Below are 18,499 nucleotides of genomic sequence, written 5' to 3'. Positions count from 1 at the left end.
AGCCTCGTATACCAACCAGAAAATCAAACGGCACTCTGCACTATCACTCTGCGGCGCATGAATCCGCGTTGGCGGTGTCCGCTCACATGAGCAAAAAGCAGACGATGTTCGATCTTCTGATTCGCTTATGACGGCTGTAACTTTGGCTGTATTGCGCGGGTTTAGTGAGACGTAGTACAGTTATATAACAGCTGAATTATGGAACTGATAGCGCATGCACGATATTTTTGATGGCCGTTAATGTCTTGTCGCTTCCCTCTTGACCAATCTTTGCTGAGTCGGCGTTGTTATCGACGATGAGTTTAGATTACGCTGGCAGCTTTCCGGCACAAAAGGCTGGAGCGATCACGTCTAATGCAATCGGGTCTTCAATGCTTGTGCGTTCGGAGACAAGGTCGCGGGACAGGATCCGGACTTCAGTGAATTTTTATGAAGCTGTATGATGGCCTAACCAGTTTGTGCCCATGAGCTATGCTAAAAATATTACTTTCCTTAGAACGAAGAGTTCGAGCAGTTTGTATTCTTATTGACAGAAATTGACAATTCCGACGTTTTGTTTTTGTTCTTTTTTCTTCTTTGTGTCATGTTTGAGAAAATGCTTAATCCATAGATTACGCTGGCGCATTCGCAGTCAATACACTCCACAATAGAGACAACCTCCATCGGTTTAACTATTTAACTAGCATTTTGATTAATGCCTCCCTATTTACAGTCGAAATTGTCGTTGACAGAGTCATTGTAGGGAATCCGGGTGGAGAGCTGGCTGAAAAATATAGATCAGCCGCTGGAATGCCGTTCGCATAGACATAATCTTATTGCGGCTGTGAGTTTTTTCTGTTTAGACACGATAGGCGCCTTTAAACCCACGTACTCGCTGTGTTTGTACCGTCCCTAATTTTTTCCCCAGTCTCGGGGTTTTGTCTAAGATGTTACTTGCTTAGTTTCATTATATTGCTCGCGATTACAGCGTAGTTACTTTACTACTGCTCTGATATTTATATAGTGAAATATCTTGAATTTTAATGAATAAAAGGCTAATTTACAACTCTGTATTGATCTTCTATTCCAAAAAAAAAATAGCTACTTCCAGTAGTTACATGTCAAATGAAGATTGGTTAGGCATGCGCTCTTTTTTCGAGATATGTTTTTCGAGGTTATATATGTGTGCTCAACGTATTAACATAAATATGTATATTCTTTTACGTTGTGTTGTTGCACGCGGTTCCAGTATTTGTGGTACAATATTAAAATTTGCGGAGTAGCAACACCTAAAAAGACAGACATAGAATTTTTACATATACTTTGTGGGATTCTAGTTTACCCCAAAGTCCTCAGTGAGGCAAATACCCACTCCGTAACTCGTCGGTTGCAAAAGGTGGGTTTCGACTTACCTTGCTGATCGCTGTGAGGCAAAACCCACTCCGCAGTCCGCTGCTAGGGCGGCTACGGCCGGGTCCGTCCGTTGGTTGCCGCTAGGCTCCGGTGGACGGGAGACCACACCAAACACAGGGATACCGTAGAAACGTGTTTATTGGCCTTACGCCACACGCTTTGCGCCCGTAGGCGGAACAAAAGAGAAATGAGGTTGGCGCTGCCTTAATTGACAGGATCACCAGGAGAAGGGTCCGCGCTGCCGGAACTGGCAGGATCACGGAAAAGGGGGAGCAGGAAAATAACGATGAATGCTCCGTCGAGCGTAGCCCCCCCCTAACCAAGAGCCTCGGCCACAGGTGGGTGGCCGGCTTATGTAGCCTGCGGGAAATAGACGCGCCCGGGGAGGCCGGTAGAAGGTCACTCGAAAACGGGACGCGTCCATAATCACTCCCAAGGGTGTGCCGATGGCGCGTTCACCCAAAGGGGCAAGGGAGAACCGGCCCCTTCGGGGAATTCGGCCTCGTGGTTCCTTGTATCCGGGAGGCCGACGCCATTGGTGACGACGACTCCCACGGCCTGCTTGAAGCTAGGCCTAGATAGGGATAGAGGGAACCCAATGGTTCCCACACTCCCCCCTTCTTAAGGCTTAGGTAGGACTTGAATAAAACAAAATGTCCTACCGGCTCTTAAAAACAAAAAGAACTAAAAAAAAAAAACGACCGCGTCCGGTGCCTACCCCCACATGCCGGGGTTCACAATTACGGTCTGCTGCGACGTTCCCGGCGTTCGCTCACCGTCGTGGAGGTGGTTCGTGGAGCCCTTTGGACGGGAACAGCCGGCCCCTGGACAGAGTGTTGTCCGTCGCCGCGCGGGTCCCGAAGTCGAAGGGCGGGCAGGACCCCGCGCAGGCTGTCAGTCCCGGCGGCGCGCGCAGCCGACGGGCCGCTGGTTCGGTCCCCTGGTTTGCTGGCGTCGCGGGGCTGCTCGAGGAATCGCCAGCACCCGTGGACCAAGAACGCCGTCGAAAACCCCGGAGCCAGGAAACAGGCTGACGCAGCTTCCCGAACGGCCCGAAGCACCGTCCTGGCTGGAGATCCTCTTCGTGGATGTCACTATGGAGTCGTACTGCGGCAGAATGACATCACGGTCTCTCACCGCTTGTGACGACTGCTCTCGCCGTGCCCCTACGATGACGTAGTGACACACGTGAGCCTGGGCGGCAGTAACTGACCAATGGGCGTTACGCCTACCCTTTCCCTCAGATGCCGTATGTAGGGGAATCCCCGTACGGGATGGTACGGGAGCGAACGTTGAGGTGGCCTTGTATTTAGGTCACGGCTTGCCAACAATGGTGGCTGACGCGTTCGCGAAGGCAGCTGGTGCATTCTTTGCCCTTGCACTTCCCTTAGTGTGACATTTCGCCACTTATTGGGACTGCCTTTGCGAAACTCCGGATATTAGTTTCTCCGAGTTCGCAGATTGCAGCGGGGCGCCTCGTTTTTGGCGTCGTCTCGCGTTTCGCGTGCATTCTTGCGCAAGAGTGGTTTTGGGTTTTGCTCCTCGTTTTCCCTTCTGTGGTAGGGTTTGAGATCGCAAATATGCACTGGCCCTCCGACTTTTCGTGACTCTTGGTCAGTCAGCTTGTACACGAGCGGTGAAAGTATTTCTCGCACTTCGTACGGGCCCAGCCACTTTGGTGCCAGCGAAGCAGAAAAGCCTTTGCTGGCATCGCTCAAAACGTGGTTTCGTCTGAGCACGAGATCGCCTACTTTGTAGCGGAGATCTCGGCGAGAGCGATCGTACTGAGCCTTTTGTTTAGCTCGCGCTACCCCGAGATTGTGACGGGCCTCCGAGAAGGCTTCCGTCATCCGAGTTTGTAGCGAGCGCGCGTGTTCGGTTTGTGTCGACTGCGCTTCGTTTGCCCCGGCGTTCGCCCTTAGGACACGGTCCATGGGATTCGCCAACTCTCTTCCGAATGTGAGGAAGACGGGGGTGAAGCCTGTCGAACAATTGACAGTGGACCGGAGAGCAAACCCAATTTCAGGAATGTATGCGTCCCAGTCGCGGTGCTTTTCGGCAAATGCTGCCAGCATGGGTTTGATGTTTCTGTTACATCGCTCCGTGATGTTCGCCTGTGGGTGGTAGGGTGTGGTTGTTTTGTGCTTGATGCCAAGGGCTTTGCAAGCGTCCACAAATACCTTCCCGACGAAGTAGCTTGCTCGATCTGTTAGGAGAGCTTCCGGGAACCCGCATCGGGTGAATACCTCCATGAGCTTCTCCATGATCGCTCGGGCTGTCAGCTTTCGTAGTGGGAAAAGTTCTACCCATTTGCTGAAGTGATCCGTGACAACCAACAAATATTGGTGTCCTTTGGGGCTCCTCGGCAAAGGGCCGACCACGTCGCAAGCCGCCAAAGACCATGGTTCTTGGCTGTGGGTCGGCTGCATTAGGCCCGGAGGTTTGCCGCCTCTTGGTTTGAAGCTTTGGCAAGTGTGGCACGTGCGGGCGTAGCGGAATACGTCCCTTTTCATGCCCAGCCAGGTTGCGATGTGACATAACTTTGTGTAAGTCTTGGAGCCGCTCGCATGTCCGGCCAAGTGCGAGTCGTGATAGTAACGCATTACTGCGCACCTCAGACTTTTTGGCACTACCACCTTGAACACATTATCTGTGTCCTTCTCAGATGGGATATACTTCAGCAGGAGCCCATCGGCGTTCAGCAGAAATTGATCCAGCGTGTCAGTACCAGTACCAGATACATCCCGACACTCGGCGTTTACTGCAATACCAGCAGTCGTACGCCCGGCGGACGCGCCGCCCGACTCCACGGAGCCCGACTCACTCGAGAGTCCGTCGATCACCTTTCGACAAAACGGATCATTCTGCTGAGCTTTCAGTAGCTCTTCTTTGCTGAACACGATCCCCACTGCGCTCACTGCGTCTACGTGGTTCACGCTCTCGTCCGAGGAGGTCAGTGGTGCTGCCTCCTTTTGGGACTGAATTTCGGCTTCGCCGGGCATTGCATGTGCCGTTGGCTCGGCCAGGCTCCCCGCGGAAAGATTTGCGCAGTCTACGGGGGCTCGCGACAGTGCGTCGGCCACAACGTTTCTGCTGCCTTTCCGGTACCGCACGACATAGTCGTATTTTTGCAGTAGCAAAGCCCATCTCGCCAACCGCCCGGCGGGTTCGCGAAGTCTTGACAGCCATATTAGGCTCTGGTGATCTGTTTCGATCGTGAATGTGGTCCCGTCGACATAAATGTCGAAGCGCTTTAAGGCAAATACAATAGCCAAGCACTCTTGTTCGCAGGTGCTGTAGTTCACCTCTGCCGGCACGAGCGAGCGGCTAGCGAAAGCCACGGGACGAAGCACACCTTCGTGCTCTTGGAGCAGGACCGCTCCCAAGCCCAGTTTGCTCGCGTCCGTTTGGATCACGAAAGGCTTGTTCAAGTCGGGAAGCTTTAGTTCCGCGGTGTCCGCGAGTGCTTTCGAAGTGCAGCGGAAAGCTGCCTCCTGCTCGGGACCCCAACTCCAGCTCACGGCTTTTCTGAGTAGCCGCGTTAGTGGCGCTTGGAGGGAGGCGCAGTTCGGGATGAATTGGCGATAAAAATTCACCATTCCCAAATAGCGACGGAGTGAGCTTACGTCCGTTGGTGCGGGGAACTCCCGGATAGCTTCTAGCTTCTCGGCGTTTGGCGCAATGCGCCCGCAATCGAGTGTGAAGCCGAGCAAGTGTGATGCACGTGACTCACGGCAGAAAAGACACCTTTGTCTCTGCCTCTTTTTTTTTATCTCTGGGGCCTTGTGCACCCAGAGATTGGTCGAGTGTCCTCAGTTGGACGGCTCCACCTTGCTCGGAATTTCCGAAGCTTCCTTCTTGGGGAAAGAAACGGGAGAGGGCGGCAGAAGGCAGGCCGCATTCCAGTGGCCGGCGTTTCCTGACTCATGGGGCCACATTGAGGTGGCATCGACGCCAGGGAGCGTCATCGTCGCCGCAGCGTCGCCGGCCTGCGTGTCCAGATCCGGCTCGTCGGCTGCTGGCCAAGATGGCGGCAGCCATCCTCCCGCTGCCTGGACTCGTCCTCAGCCCAGCAACACGTGGCATCCAGTCGCGGACCCGGGCTGTGGACCCGTGCCGACAGCAAGCAGCTCGCATCCCGTCACGCACCCAGTGACAGTGCCCGTGCCACTTAGTGCGTCCCCCAGGAGAGATGCCCAGCCGCCGTACTTTCTGTGATTCTTCGAACATTTCGTCATGGAGTGTCCGGGCCGTCCTTCCTGCACAAGCCAGGCCACTACACGGACATTGCAACGCTACTCCCGGTAAGCCTGCCAAGAAGCGTGGGCTGCAGAGTTCGGCTGCACCCGGGGTCCACTGTCAAGCAGCGAGCTAGAGTTTTCAGCATGTACCGCGCTGATCGTTTTTTTATTTCTTTACTTTTCTTCGCGGCATGCTCTTTCGCTCTAGCGTTTCGTTTTTTTTTTATTTTGTTTTTGAGAGCCGGTAGGCCATTTTATTTTTAGGCCTACCCTAGCCTTGAGAAGGGGGGAGTGTGGGAACCATTGGGTTCCCTCTATCCCTATCCAGGCCTAGCTTCAAGCAGGCCGTGGGAGTCGTCGTCACCAATGGCGTCGGCCTCCCGGATACAAGGAACCACGAGGCCGAATTCCCCGAAGGGGCCGGCTCTCCCTTGCCCTTTTGGGTGAACGCGCCTTCGGCACACCCTTGAGAGTTATAATGGACGCGACTGCTAGTGGCCTCTCCGGGCGCGTCCATTCTCCGAGGCTACATAAGCTGGCCCCGAAGGTGGGCCATGGGCTCTCGTCGGCGGAGGCCCTGGCTCTACGGAGCTCGGTTTTTCTTTGTGGGCCTCCGACTTCCCGTGAATCTGTCTAATGCGGCAGCGCGGGAAACCGACCGGGTGATACTGGCAATTGAGCCAGCGCCCAGACTTTTCATTGTCTAAGAGCGAAGCGTGTTGGCATTTCAGTCAATAAACACGTCTTTATCCGGACCCAAAGAACCTTTTGTGTTTCTAAGTGGTAACCCCCCCCCCCCCCCCCCCCCCAAAGGGGAAATCCCACAACTTTCATGCTGGCAGTAATCCAGGCACAGATTAGGCAAGAATGAATACAGTCGTGCATGTAACATAGTACGCTGTATGGGATACAGAAGATCTAATGGAAAGGAGAACGACCTAGATGGGGCGCTTTCTCGAGTTTGTTGTCCATCTGGGTTTGTTTTGAGATAAGTCGTAGTACAAAGTGCATTTACTGTTTCCCTGTAGTAGTAGTAGTACAATATGTATGTATCGCTTCTCAGAAAACCATTCATGTCATCTTTTTTTGGTTAACGCCATCTGGGGTGAAAGGAAAGGAAGGGGGAGGGAAACAGGTAGCCACACATGCTTCGCCAGCCCTCATAGACGGAGAAACTCTAATAGATTCCACTATATGTTTTCTATGAGAGCTTCCCATATTCGGGAGGGCCCATCCTTCGTATGATGTGAACTTCGTTTCCTCTTCGGAAGAGCTTATGCCACGCTTCGCGATATCGCGAGACCCCGGCCCAGTCCCTTACGAAGTGCGAACATATCGCCAGGGCCCTACAGTGTTCAATGTTGGGGGCGATTCATAGGTCGTCTGGGTCCGTAGGTCTGCAAAACCTTGTCTGCCAGAAAAGAGTGATTATGGGTGATAGCTGTCTTGGTCTGATGCCGCCTGAGAATCACCTGTTCCCACCTGCTCTAGCCCGGTGAAATTGGGTGAGAATCTGGTGGCAGGAGGGAGGTTAGCCTGAGTTTGCAGGCTAACAGATCATCTCTCTATGCCTCGTCTTAGACCGCGCTATGCCGGGCCTATCTTCTCGCGGTTCGAGGAACCGCGAGTGAGTGGGTACATCCGTACTGCTGCGCAATCGCGGTGTTGTTCAACCTTTTGTTTCCCGGATTGCCTTCGTCACCCGAGATCCAGTTTATGACGACTCGGTTATTTCACGAAGCTTTGAATTTGAAGTGTGACGCCGCCCTGCCAATAGAAAAGTGTGCATTTTCTGAAGGCGTCTGGCGAATCGGTGCACATGAGTGATTAGGGTCGCTGGTGACTGTTTGTGGCTTCCCTGGCCATCTGTAATATGGCCAGCCGCTTTGCCGTCTTCTGGATGCTCGCCTTGTGTGTTTCTCCTCTCCTCGTTCGACCGCGGGTAGGATGGTCCCGACTCTCAAGCGATGCACGTTCAGGCTCGTTTGTGTCCGCGTCGGTTTAAGGGACGTCAATGCCATCTTTGACTTGATGAAGCTTCTTTATGTGATCTTCGCTACTGTATTGGCGCTCCTTTCTCTGGTCTTTGCCTTGGTTCGTGGAGATCGGCTTGCTTGTAGAGACGTCCCTCGTTTTCCATGGCGACTGTTGCGTCACCACGATTGTCCTTTTCAATTTTACGCAGGATAAGAACAATGGTTGCGGTACACACAACAAAAAAATTAAAACCCCATTCCACTGTTTGGGCTCGAGCTCGTCGCTTCAACCCCTATTCTGGTCACGCAAGAACTTGGACACAAATTTATTTCCTACGCTTCGCGCATCGTGAATAATCGCCTTCGGCTTCTCGGACCAATAATAAACAAGCAATTTTTGTTTGTTGCCCCCACGCATGAAGCAGCGTGGCTGTTCGATCTTGTCTCCACGACATTTTGGTTGCACGTCAAAATACCCCTAGGTTTTCTGAATAAATCATCAATCCTTCGCTGGGTTGTGCTATACTTAGTTTCACCTTCCGTCCGAGCGCAGTGGATGCTACGCGCCGTCCCAGCCAATCCAGCGCCGGGGGAGTATCGCGTGATCTCAAGCTCCGCGTGTCGCTCCGCCCAACCACAAGGTCACGTGATACTCTCCCGGCGCTGGATTGGCTGGGATGGCTCGTAGCGTCCGCTGCGCTCGGACTGAAGGTGAAACGAAGTATAGATGCTCCGCGTTGATTTGGCATGTAAACAGAAAAGAATAAGGTTCCTTAAAACAGGGCCGATTTGCTCGAACTAAGGCACCCTAGCTCGAACCATTGTCTGAGATGGGACTGTCTGAAAGAAAGCACTGCCAAAGCTAGCGCATGAGCGGAGTGGCGCGTGAAGTCGCGTCTCAAATGCTCACGCGCCCCATGTATGGCAGGCTTTCTTTCCTTCAAACGGTCTCATCTAAGACGCTGGTTCGAGCAAGCCGGCCCTGATGTTTCAAGGCACATTTATTGGTTTTTCCTCGCCAACACTCCTAAGCTGACAGTGTGGTGGAAGCTACGTAGTTGCTGGACCAGTCACCTGTCCTTCTTGCCACACGTGATCACACTCTGGGTGAAGCGATAACAGGCAGTCGATTGATTCGTCCGATGAACATGTACTTTACATCGCATTGTCAGCTTAGGGGTGAACCCGAGTGTAGGTAAAATGTCATAGACATTTATGCGCGCTCACAATCAACTGACGACTGGGTGTTGCTTTCCTATCACGCAACCAGCGGAGTGAACAAACTGATACCCGGCACTACCGTGCGGGGATATGATAAATGTATGCCCTTACTCAGTTTGTTTTGCTTTATTGCAAAAGGGCTGCGACAGTTTAAAAGAACACTTCCTTGCGGCGGAATGCCTTGTCGTCTTTCGGCGCGTCTTCATGTGAATAGAATCAGCTTCCAGTGTGTTTTAACGCCATAGCGTTAATGAGCTCGTGTTGCAGAAAAGCTGACGTCGGTGACGTGACGCGAAAGCCCGGGATTGGTCGACAGGGTGATGACATCACAGCCACATGAGCCCGCGCGGAAATTTCACAACCTACAACGCTCACGTGAAAAGTGACGTCACGCGTGGAATGAAAGTGATAAAAAGATTACATGTAATGCGAATTAAAGATCGCCGCATGTCTCAAATGATTTCACTTTATGAAGTAATTCATTTTCTACGAAGAAAAATTTGAAGAATTTTAGGCGGGATTTGAACCCACGTCCTTTCGGTTGCGCGCCAGCACGCTACTCAGCCACGTAAGGCAGCTTGCACGGCTTGGGAACGAAGAGTGTTGTGTCATGAGAACTAGGTCGTTGTGTGACTCAAGAGCATGAGAAGCGAATGAGAAGGCGATGCGAACAGGGCCAGATAACGCAATCGCGTTCCACTCTTAAAGGCGAAGCTTAAGTGTCCTCCAAGTTTCTCTTTTTTGCGTCATTGCCGTGCAATCTTAAGCAGAACGCGACATTCTACATGCTTTAAAAAGAAAAAGATAAATATTAGTTTTGTGTTTTGGTGGAATGAGTTATCTGCAAACTAGCAAGGTCCCAGGCTCCAACGGGGCGTGTGTTTGTGAACTAATCTTCTTACGCTGTGCTGGGCTTTCTAGAGCGGCGTGTCAGTCTTGTACCTGGTCTGACGGGCGAATAGCGATTCGTAGCCTTGTTCGCATGATAGACCCTCATTACAAATCGGACCGCCAGGCGTTCAGTTTTTCCACTGAACTATTCAAATTTTACACTGTGCATCGACATGCTTATACATCATATAAAGGGCAGTTTGACACTCTCGACATCCATTCCACGATGTTCTGTGCGTCTTGACAACGCTCTTCGTCCAATTTCCCAATATAATCAAAATGGTGTTTTAAATCATGTGCGTGGAAGTTCCACTAGTAAAACAAATAGAATTGGCGAATTTTCTTAAAAACCATTTTAAATAGTGTTACTTACAGCCAGCGCCAACACAGATTAAAGGGGCACTAAAGTGAATTTTTAGTTTTCAGTTGACGATGGATATTTTTTGTGAGCATCTTGCCAGAAGCACTGATTTCAATCATGCGTCTAGGACGGACTTCTATTCTCAAGTTCGTCGTCACAGCGGGAGAACATATCAAATGGGTTCAGCAATATAACATCAACCATGATGCTGAACACAAGTAAGCTACTTTTCTAATATTGATTGAAAGGTCAAGGAGTTAACAGACATTTCGAAAAATTACCCAATCATCAAGAAGCATGTTGTGTTTGTAGGTACACGCGCTCTGCATGCTGCCGTCTGGAGCGGTAATTTGAAACCAAAAGTTTTAAGCAAATGGCACGTTGCCCGCGCGTCCATCAGTGTGTGCACGTCAGAACGCACTGGTGCACGTCGCGTCAAATTACACTGTAGCATGCTCCTTGGGCTTGGATAATTTCGAAAAACATCTATACTTCGTTTCACGTTATCTGCGAGCGAAGCCAAAGGTACAAGTACAAGCAGGCTGCCTTGAATAATGCTTGCAATCCACAGGCACACGTGCGAAACAGGAACAATCACAGCGCTGGGCTCGCACTTCTAGCTTTGACTTCGCTCGCGCATAAGGAGATACGAAATATATTTGCAACTTGTGGACGGCCTTGAGACACACGACTGAGGTGTTTGAAGCATGGTAGGCTTAGGTTTCCTAGGTAGGCTTTGCTTGCTTATTTTTTTCCGGCCTAAAAAGAACGCACGCGAAATATAAAAGTACCACGAGACAACGCGCCCTCGTGCCGCGATTGGTGGGCGCGTTGTCACGTGGTCGAGCGTCCGACACTTCTTCGCTAGAATAATCTAGTGTGGGTTCGCGTATAGTACCAGCTGAGGTGAATACGGCACTGACTCTACAATAGTAGGTAACACTTGCCCCCAAACCTCGCTTTTCTCCGACCGATAGGCTTCTACGCCTGTGACGAGTGATGAAGCGTTTTCTTCAAGATGCGGTCGCTGGGTAAAAAGATGAAAGGGTGTGAGGGGGAACGAGCGATAAGAAAGGAGGTTAAGATAGCGGTGTACCGACGCACCGGCGTTTCAGAGTCCGTTCAAGGTTGATACGCCACGTGGCGTGAAAGTCAGGAACTAGGCCGGCATGTCCCAGAAAGCTGGCCATGTAAACCTTTCTGCTCTAAGCTTAAGTCCTCTTTCCAATAGACGTCACACTGAGAGCCTTAAATTTCTTTACGGTCTGGTTCATTCGCCACGTCTCACCTCATTAGACGCATACATAAGGTTTCACATAGAGTCATCAACAAGGAGCCACCATGATCTAAACATTTCACCATTTTACGCACGCACTGACATATTCAAATACAGTTTTTTTCCCTAGATCAACTGAACATTGGAATCTGCTACCCGGTAACATCCGTTTATTACCTCCAGACGACTTTATCTGTGTGGTTGACAGCGGTTAATCCTGTTTTACGATGTTTTGATTTTTTTGTCTTATTCAATAATGAATTCTGTGAACTGTGATTTTTCCCCACTCCTGCAATAGCCCCAACGGGGCTGCAGTATGTAAAAATAAATAAATAAAATAATAAAATCCTTTGCTGGTTTCTTGATGTATGCGTCGCTGCGCTGCTAAACTTTGAAGGTTCCAACAAAAACAAATCCATTCTGCTTACTTTTCACGCCTTGCCGTCATGTTGTAAGTTCAAGCACATACTGCTGTGTGATTGAAGGCATTTCCAAAGTGGAAAGCCAGTGATTTTGTTTTCGTTTGTGACCGGCTACTAGCCTTCCACTGTCAGAAACCTGCGCGTTTCCACTAAATAAAACTGCTTTATACTTCTTTTTTATTGTTTTTATGAACTCAAGCACCTCATTGTGCTTACATCTAATGAGATCTCCAATGTGTGAAACGCTCGCAATGTGCCAGCGAAAGGTCGGCAGCGTCGGCTACGCGCTCTTGTTTCGCTGGACGTTACTATGCCAAATAACACTGAACTCAAAGGTAGTAAACGCGCGAAGATATCCACAATGAAAGCACTGGCGTGAGCGACGATGGTGGAACCCGGCTGACCCTTGGCAATTGTTTTCCACATGACCGGAATGGGCGAATAAGAAGGCTATATATCGAGGAAGGAAAAGGATTGTGGCATGCTGAAACCTCCTCAATTGACTAGGGTGCCTAAATGTGTGCATGTCTCAGAGTGAAGGCATCTTTTGTTGTACTGGGCGGACCAGCTTGTGATACGGTGGCGCCCGTTTCAGGTTTGAGCGGCGTCGCTGTCGGCGTATCTGCGCGCGTTGCATTATAGGAAATTTCCCCACGAAATTTAGCGGGGAAAGTTCAACGGCTAAATTTAGCGAGAAAATTGACGTCACGTGACCTCAACACGAATTCAGTGGCCCGCTAGATTTAGCGGGTAAATTTTCGCTAAATTTCAACGCTAGATTCAGCGGAACAACTTCCCCACTAAATTTAGCGGGAAAACTTGCGCTATATTTTCCGCTAAATTTAGCGGCAATATTTCGCCTCTAAATTTAGCGGAGATTTTTTCTAAATTTAGCGAGAAATTTAACGAAAATTTCCCGCTAAATGGGAGGGCACCTGGCGAGGAGGAGGGGAGGGTACGGAGGGGGAAAAGGCGCGTACCCTCCTCTGCGTACCTTCCCTTCCTCCTCCTCAAGAGTTGGGCTCTAATTCGGCATTACGGAGAATTGTAAACGTCTTTAACTTTTTTTACACAGTCAGTTCCACGCGTTGCGAAATCACTATTATGGTTCATACATGCAGAGCTCTCGAGTTTTTAAGATGCCAGAGGTAGTTCTGACGGAAGGTGCTGGAAACGGATGCGTTTCTATAGTCACTGACAAAGTGAGAACGACGTCTTTCGAACGCCCGGCCTGCAGCACGCGCTCGTTCCCGGTCGCTGTCCTTTGGCCGCACGCGCACACTCGAGGCTTACGAGGCGCCGTTTCGTTATCGAATGCAGAGAGGGCTCCTCTGTACTCACAAAGCATGGCAGTTCAACGGCGGAGCCATGAGTGGCCGGTCGCAGATTCGGAGCGCGAGGATCTGGTAGCAGAGAGCATCAAAGAGCCATTTCTCGGGGAACCGGGATGTCAGCGCACAGCTTTTGCAGTGGCGAGGACCCGAAACACACCTGTTTGCTCGGGAGAAGTGTGTTTCGGCGTCTCGCCGCCGCGGGGCGCCAGTTATGTGGCTCTCCTCTCATCCGTTGTCTTCCGTTTCACCTTTTCCATTTCGGCGGCCGCTTCTCGTGGTGATCTGCCAGGCTATGTCAGCATATAAGAGGCTTTGGCAGAGAGCTCGCGCTGCAGGCGGGACAACTGAAACTCCTCCCTGACGTTCTCCTGCTGTCAGTGATTAAAGCCACTCGAACGGAAAGTTCCAATCGACGATGCGTGTCGGCCGTTGTCGATTTGCTGAAAAATCATCGTAAAGGTTCGCATCTTGCTGTAATGCGCCAAACGGAGGCCGACAATACCGGCGTGTTGTGCAGTTTCTCGCATAATTTTGATCTCGGCAAGACCAAGTATACCATAGTATCACATTGTTTCGTAATACTTTGTCGTGACGGTACCACCTGTTAAAGTATTAAATCCGAGTAGACCTAATAGATGCACTGTTGAAGAAGATTATATGTGGGTCCGCTTTGCTGCAAAGCATTGTGGATGGCGAATAACCACCATCGGCAGAAAGATGCCACCAATTTACGGGTGAGCGATAACGTCTCGGCGTTAAAATTATATCTACAAAAATAGCACACTCTAAAAGAAAGGAAGGAGGAATAGAGGAAAAAACGATTTTCCTTCCTGTCGCACAGGGAAGGGGAGAAAGTTGCTCTTGTTCCTTCATTTCATCGATTTCCATGCAGCGCCGTCTGGTGGCACTTGAGAAAGCTAGGGACGAAAGCTTCCTCCTCGATGTTCGCGGCGGTAGTGGCGGTTGTACCGGCAACTGTAGAATCGCCGGTACGACGACTACTTGAGTGCTTGATTGCTTTAGATACTTGGAGTTATTAGAATGGTACGTTGAATTTATATCACATTAATAGAAATTTCGAATAACCTTTTTGCATCTTAGCAGGGATGGGCAAAATACATGCAAATATGTATCGAAATACAAATACAAAATATTTCGTCAAAAATGTATTTAATTACAAATCTAATTACATTTCTAAAAAAGCATTTAAGTACAAGATACAAATACAACCAAATGTATTTTGTCTCCTTCAAATACTTTTACAAATACATTCCTCAAAATTTGCGTAAGCGACTTCAAGGCACCTGCAACGGGTTTCTGGGTATCTCATTTTAATTTTGCATCGCACACTCGGGAGTTAGTGTGCGAGGCTCTAGTAACGTGATAGAAATATAATCAGAAAAAAAAATGTAATCAGCCTTGACGTAATACGTGAAAAAAGTACAGAGCTTCAAGCAGCTTTCTTTGTCGATTACATTGATTTTGGTATAGACCAACAAAGAACTGAGACGACCAAGACGCGCAGCACTAGCTAAATAATTGTTTATTGTTGCAACTCGCACCAGTTCCGAACATCTGGACGACCCGCGCATTTAGAATGTTCCAGGCAAAAATATGGATGAAAATTAGGCTGAAAAGCATCACAAGTTGTCACAGGCACTTATTTAGTCAGTCTGCCGGTGAACGTACATTTCGTCACTATTCTTGCCCTGGACTAGCACCGTAATCAAAGTCACTAAACGCTTGTGCTTGATTGAGAGACGCTGCCTTCGGTGCAGAACATAGTTTTCTTCCTGCTCTGGACAGTGCCTTTAAAATAAAGCCGGAGGTGAAAAAGAAAAAAGCCCCATGGCCGAATAAAGGATGGACACTATATCTTACAACCACATGCATAAGAACAAGAATTGTAACTTTGGCAACAGCATTTACTTAACGTAATAGAGGCAAGTGCAACATTAAAGAGGAGACCTTCTCAGTACAGTGTAATTTTCTTGGTTTGTTGTGGCGGTTGGCGTTGAGATGAAGAAAGAGCAGCTTTGGACACGTCTTAGGATGAGCAAAATGAGTCGTGACAATAAATTTGAGGGATGTATTTTCGCCCACAAAATTGTATTTAATTACAATTGTATTTGGGGTACCCACGTTTCAGTATTTAAATACACACGTCAAATACCTTACCCAATTTGTAATTAAATACAAATGCAAAATACACAAAGTATTTGAAATACGTATTTCAAATACTTGTATTTGAAATACTGCCCATCCCTGCATCTTAGATTAAGAAAGGAAATTTAATTTAGATTAAGAAAGGAAATTTAATTTTTGCTGTTTCTGACCCGCCCGGTTCCTCCCTTTCCACCACCTCACATAGCACGCTTGGTCATCAGTGCTGTTCTTTTCTTTTTTTCAACAATAACGAGCAAAGCATTTCAGCAACAATTGAAAAATATATAACAATACTGGGCGATCGCCCCAACATGACCGGGCCGCGGAGCTTATGGGAAGCAATGATTCGGCTTGTTTCGTTTGACCAGATGGGTGTGCTGGGCTACGTCTCAACGCGTGTGCTGCATATCATGGCTTAGTGCCGAGCGAAACCAATGGTCGCTTAGGCTCTACCTTAAAACTGATGTAATTATTTCCGATGTTTGAAACGCCAACATTTCGTTTTATTTTAAATGTTCAAAAGGAAGTGGAGAACACTTGCATAAGCCATTAACATTCCGAGACGCCGACATTTCACAATAAAAAGAAAGGTTCAGAAGACAGACAGTTTAGCGTTCGCGGTTTACAGCGGCTCGATAGAGGTGTAGTCCTACACGTACAAAAATGTGAGAAGGATTACTACTTATGTGGTAAATTTCTAGCCCGTTACCAATCTCAGTAAGTGAGAGAGATTTTTTACGACTACAGAAGGGTAGTTTGATTTTAAATTGAAGATATTTTAATAAAAAGAGGGTGTGGCGGCTACATAATTAAAAAGAGCGCAAAGGGACGAGACAAAAGTGGAATCAGCACACAGGACAGACGTCAGTTTCATGAATGCCGTCTGTGTGTTTTGGGGCTCGGCGGACGTTAGATAGGAATATAATCATCGCGGTGTTTAAATAATTAAATAAAATAAATAAATTCCTATAGCTTCTTTTAGAAATCAGCGTCAATGCTTCATTTTAACAATATTCATGAAATCAATATAAAAAATGTAATTAATACATTTCACGTAAGGAATCTACTTTGCTTTTTTCTCAAGTCTCTGGACTAAGAGACGAACTATTCCCTTCGAAATCTTGAAGTTAATTAGGAGTAATGGTATGTCAGCCTCAAAATCTCTATGCCGCATATGTGGCAGTAACCGGCCAAGTCGAATTCAAAAATAAGACTGCTATGCACAGCGAGCGGGTGAACTTGGCATTCGTAGGGGAGTGTGCGTGATTGGTTTCGCTGGTGTGTTGTTGTGTGTGCGTTTTTCCCCTTGTATGTCATTGTAGCAAATCGTATAGTATTCCTTGTTGTTTGTGTATTAATGGCGATATTGAAAAGGGTGCCCTCCTGACTTGGATGGATGAATAAATGGATGGTGGTGGCTTTTCCCTTTGAATCGGGCGGTGACTTGCGCCACCCGGCCAAGTAGTATTTTTAGTTCAACATTGACTTTTATGACATCAATTTAATCTATTCGTTCCTTGATTTTCGCCACCATTCCTCTAATCTTCTTTTATTGATTTCTATTTCTTGAAGACGGTTTTTTCACCGTTTTCCTTGAATCACAGAGCCCTGAGGAAGTCAGCCTTCCCGCGTGATATCTTTGGGCGGCCGAGTCCCCCAAATTCTATGATGACATGGTCTGGCGTTTCGACACCCTCCCCACATACCGTGCATCTTGTATCCACCTCCTCAAATTTGGCCCCTGTACGTCCGGGTTCTCAAAACCTCTGTCCTAGCCCCAAACAATAACGCACTACCTCTAGAATTAGCGAATATTCCTTTCTTTCTAATATCAGTTTTTCTTGCCCAGAAATTTCCAAAGCTGGCTTCTTCTGCATTCTTGTATACCACGTTTCCCTCTCCTTCTCCCTTCCAATATTCTTCACTGTTTCTGCCCGCCCATCTTCCTCGGTGTTACACCAATACCTTGACGCGAGTCGTCGGTTCAGTGTTCTTTATTCATCTCTTTTCGTCCGTTTCCCATTGCCCTTCCTAAAATCCTAGTTTGACATTTGCCTCCCTTGCCTCGAAAGACGGCCAACCCATATCTCCATGTACACCTTCGTTATGGATTTTTCCCTTGGGCTCCTAGTGCCAGCCTGCCTACGCCACGCTAAATTAATCTCCAGTCTTGACTGCACCGGCGGCGTCATGCACAAGACAGCATTTCCAAATGTTAAACCAGGTACCATAACCCCCCTCCAGATACATCTCACCGCCTCGAATTTGTTAGAATTCCTTAATGTTCGTTTCCCCATTACTCGTGTATTTCTGTTGCTTTTAGTTGTCAAATATTTTTCATGTTCTTGGAGGCACTGTGTCCCCTCGTTTAACCACACTCCCAAATACTTGTATTTTTCTACTCTCGCGACTTTCAATCGTTGTATACATAACGGGTTGTCCTGCGTGTCGTGATTAATCAAACTTCCTTTGCTGTTTTGAGTGCCATATGGAGGAAGCTACATCAATCACAACTACGGTGCCCTAGAGGCCGAACCGCTACACGCGAACACTGTCGTCTTCCCCGTACGAGGTATGGGCCCGGGGCTTGAAGGCGGATGTTTGGAATGTTTCATCGTACGTAAAAGGCGTCGGATACGCCGTGCACTGTCACTCCGGCGAAAAGTCGTGCAGCTGACTAAGCCTTTCGGCCCGGATCTCACTAATGGGCCGCCATGTTAGTTTATTGGAGCAAGTTTTCGACCCATCGGCAGGAAAAGGGTGGCCAATTTCCTCCCTTCTGGGGGGAGCAAATTTCCTCCCTATTTTGTAGAAGAAACGTTTTTCTTTTTCTAAAGGAACAAAAGGAACACGTGAGTTCTTCCTTTAAGGGAGAAAATAATACTCACCTTTGGTTGTAAATTGCATTTTTAAGGAGAATCGTGTCGCCGACCTAGTGATTCGCTGCTTTACTAGTGCAGAACGCTATGATTGGCTCTATGTGTGTTCTGCGAAAAAAGTAACGCAAAGGCCTTGTTTAAAAATCTATTGCTGGAGAATACAAATGCGGTATAGGTAAACTCTTCTACGTAGTCTCTCAGAGAGAGACATCTATCGACGGTGGGAAAAGGGGCGCCTTACACTAGCAAACTTTCATTGAAGACTGCGACCGCTCACATCAGCACAGCGTCGATTCTTGGTTGTTGTCCACATAGTCGACCATCACTTCAAAACGCGCCA

This window comes from Ixodes scapularis, unplaced genomic scaffold, assembly GCF_016920785.2.
Source record: "Ixodes scapularis isolate PalLabHiFi unplaced genomic scaffold, ASM1692078v2 PGA_scaffold2__306_contigs__length_199485367, whole genome shotgun sequence".
In the NCBI taxonomy this organism is placed as follows: Eukaryota; Metazoa; Arthropoda; class Arachnida; order Ixodida; family Ixodidae; genus Ixodes; species Ixodes scapularis.
The sequence above is the reverse complement of the archived record's forward strand: the minus strand, read 5'-3'. Positions refer to the sequence as shown.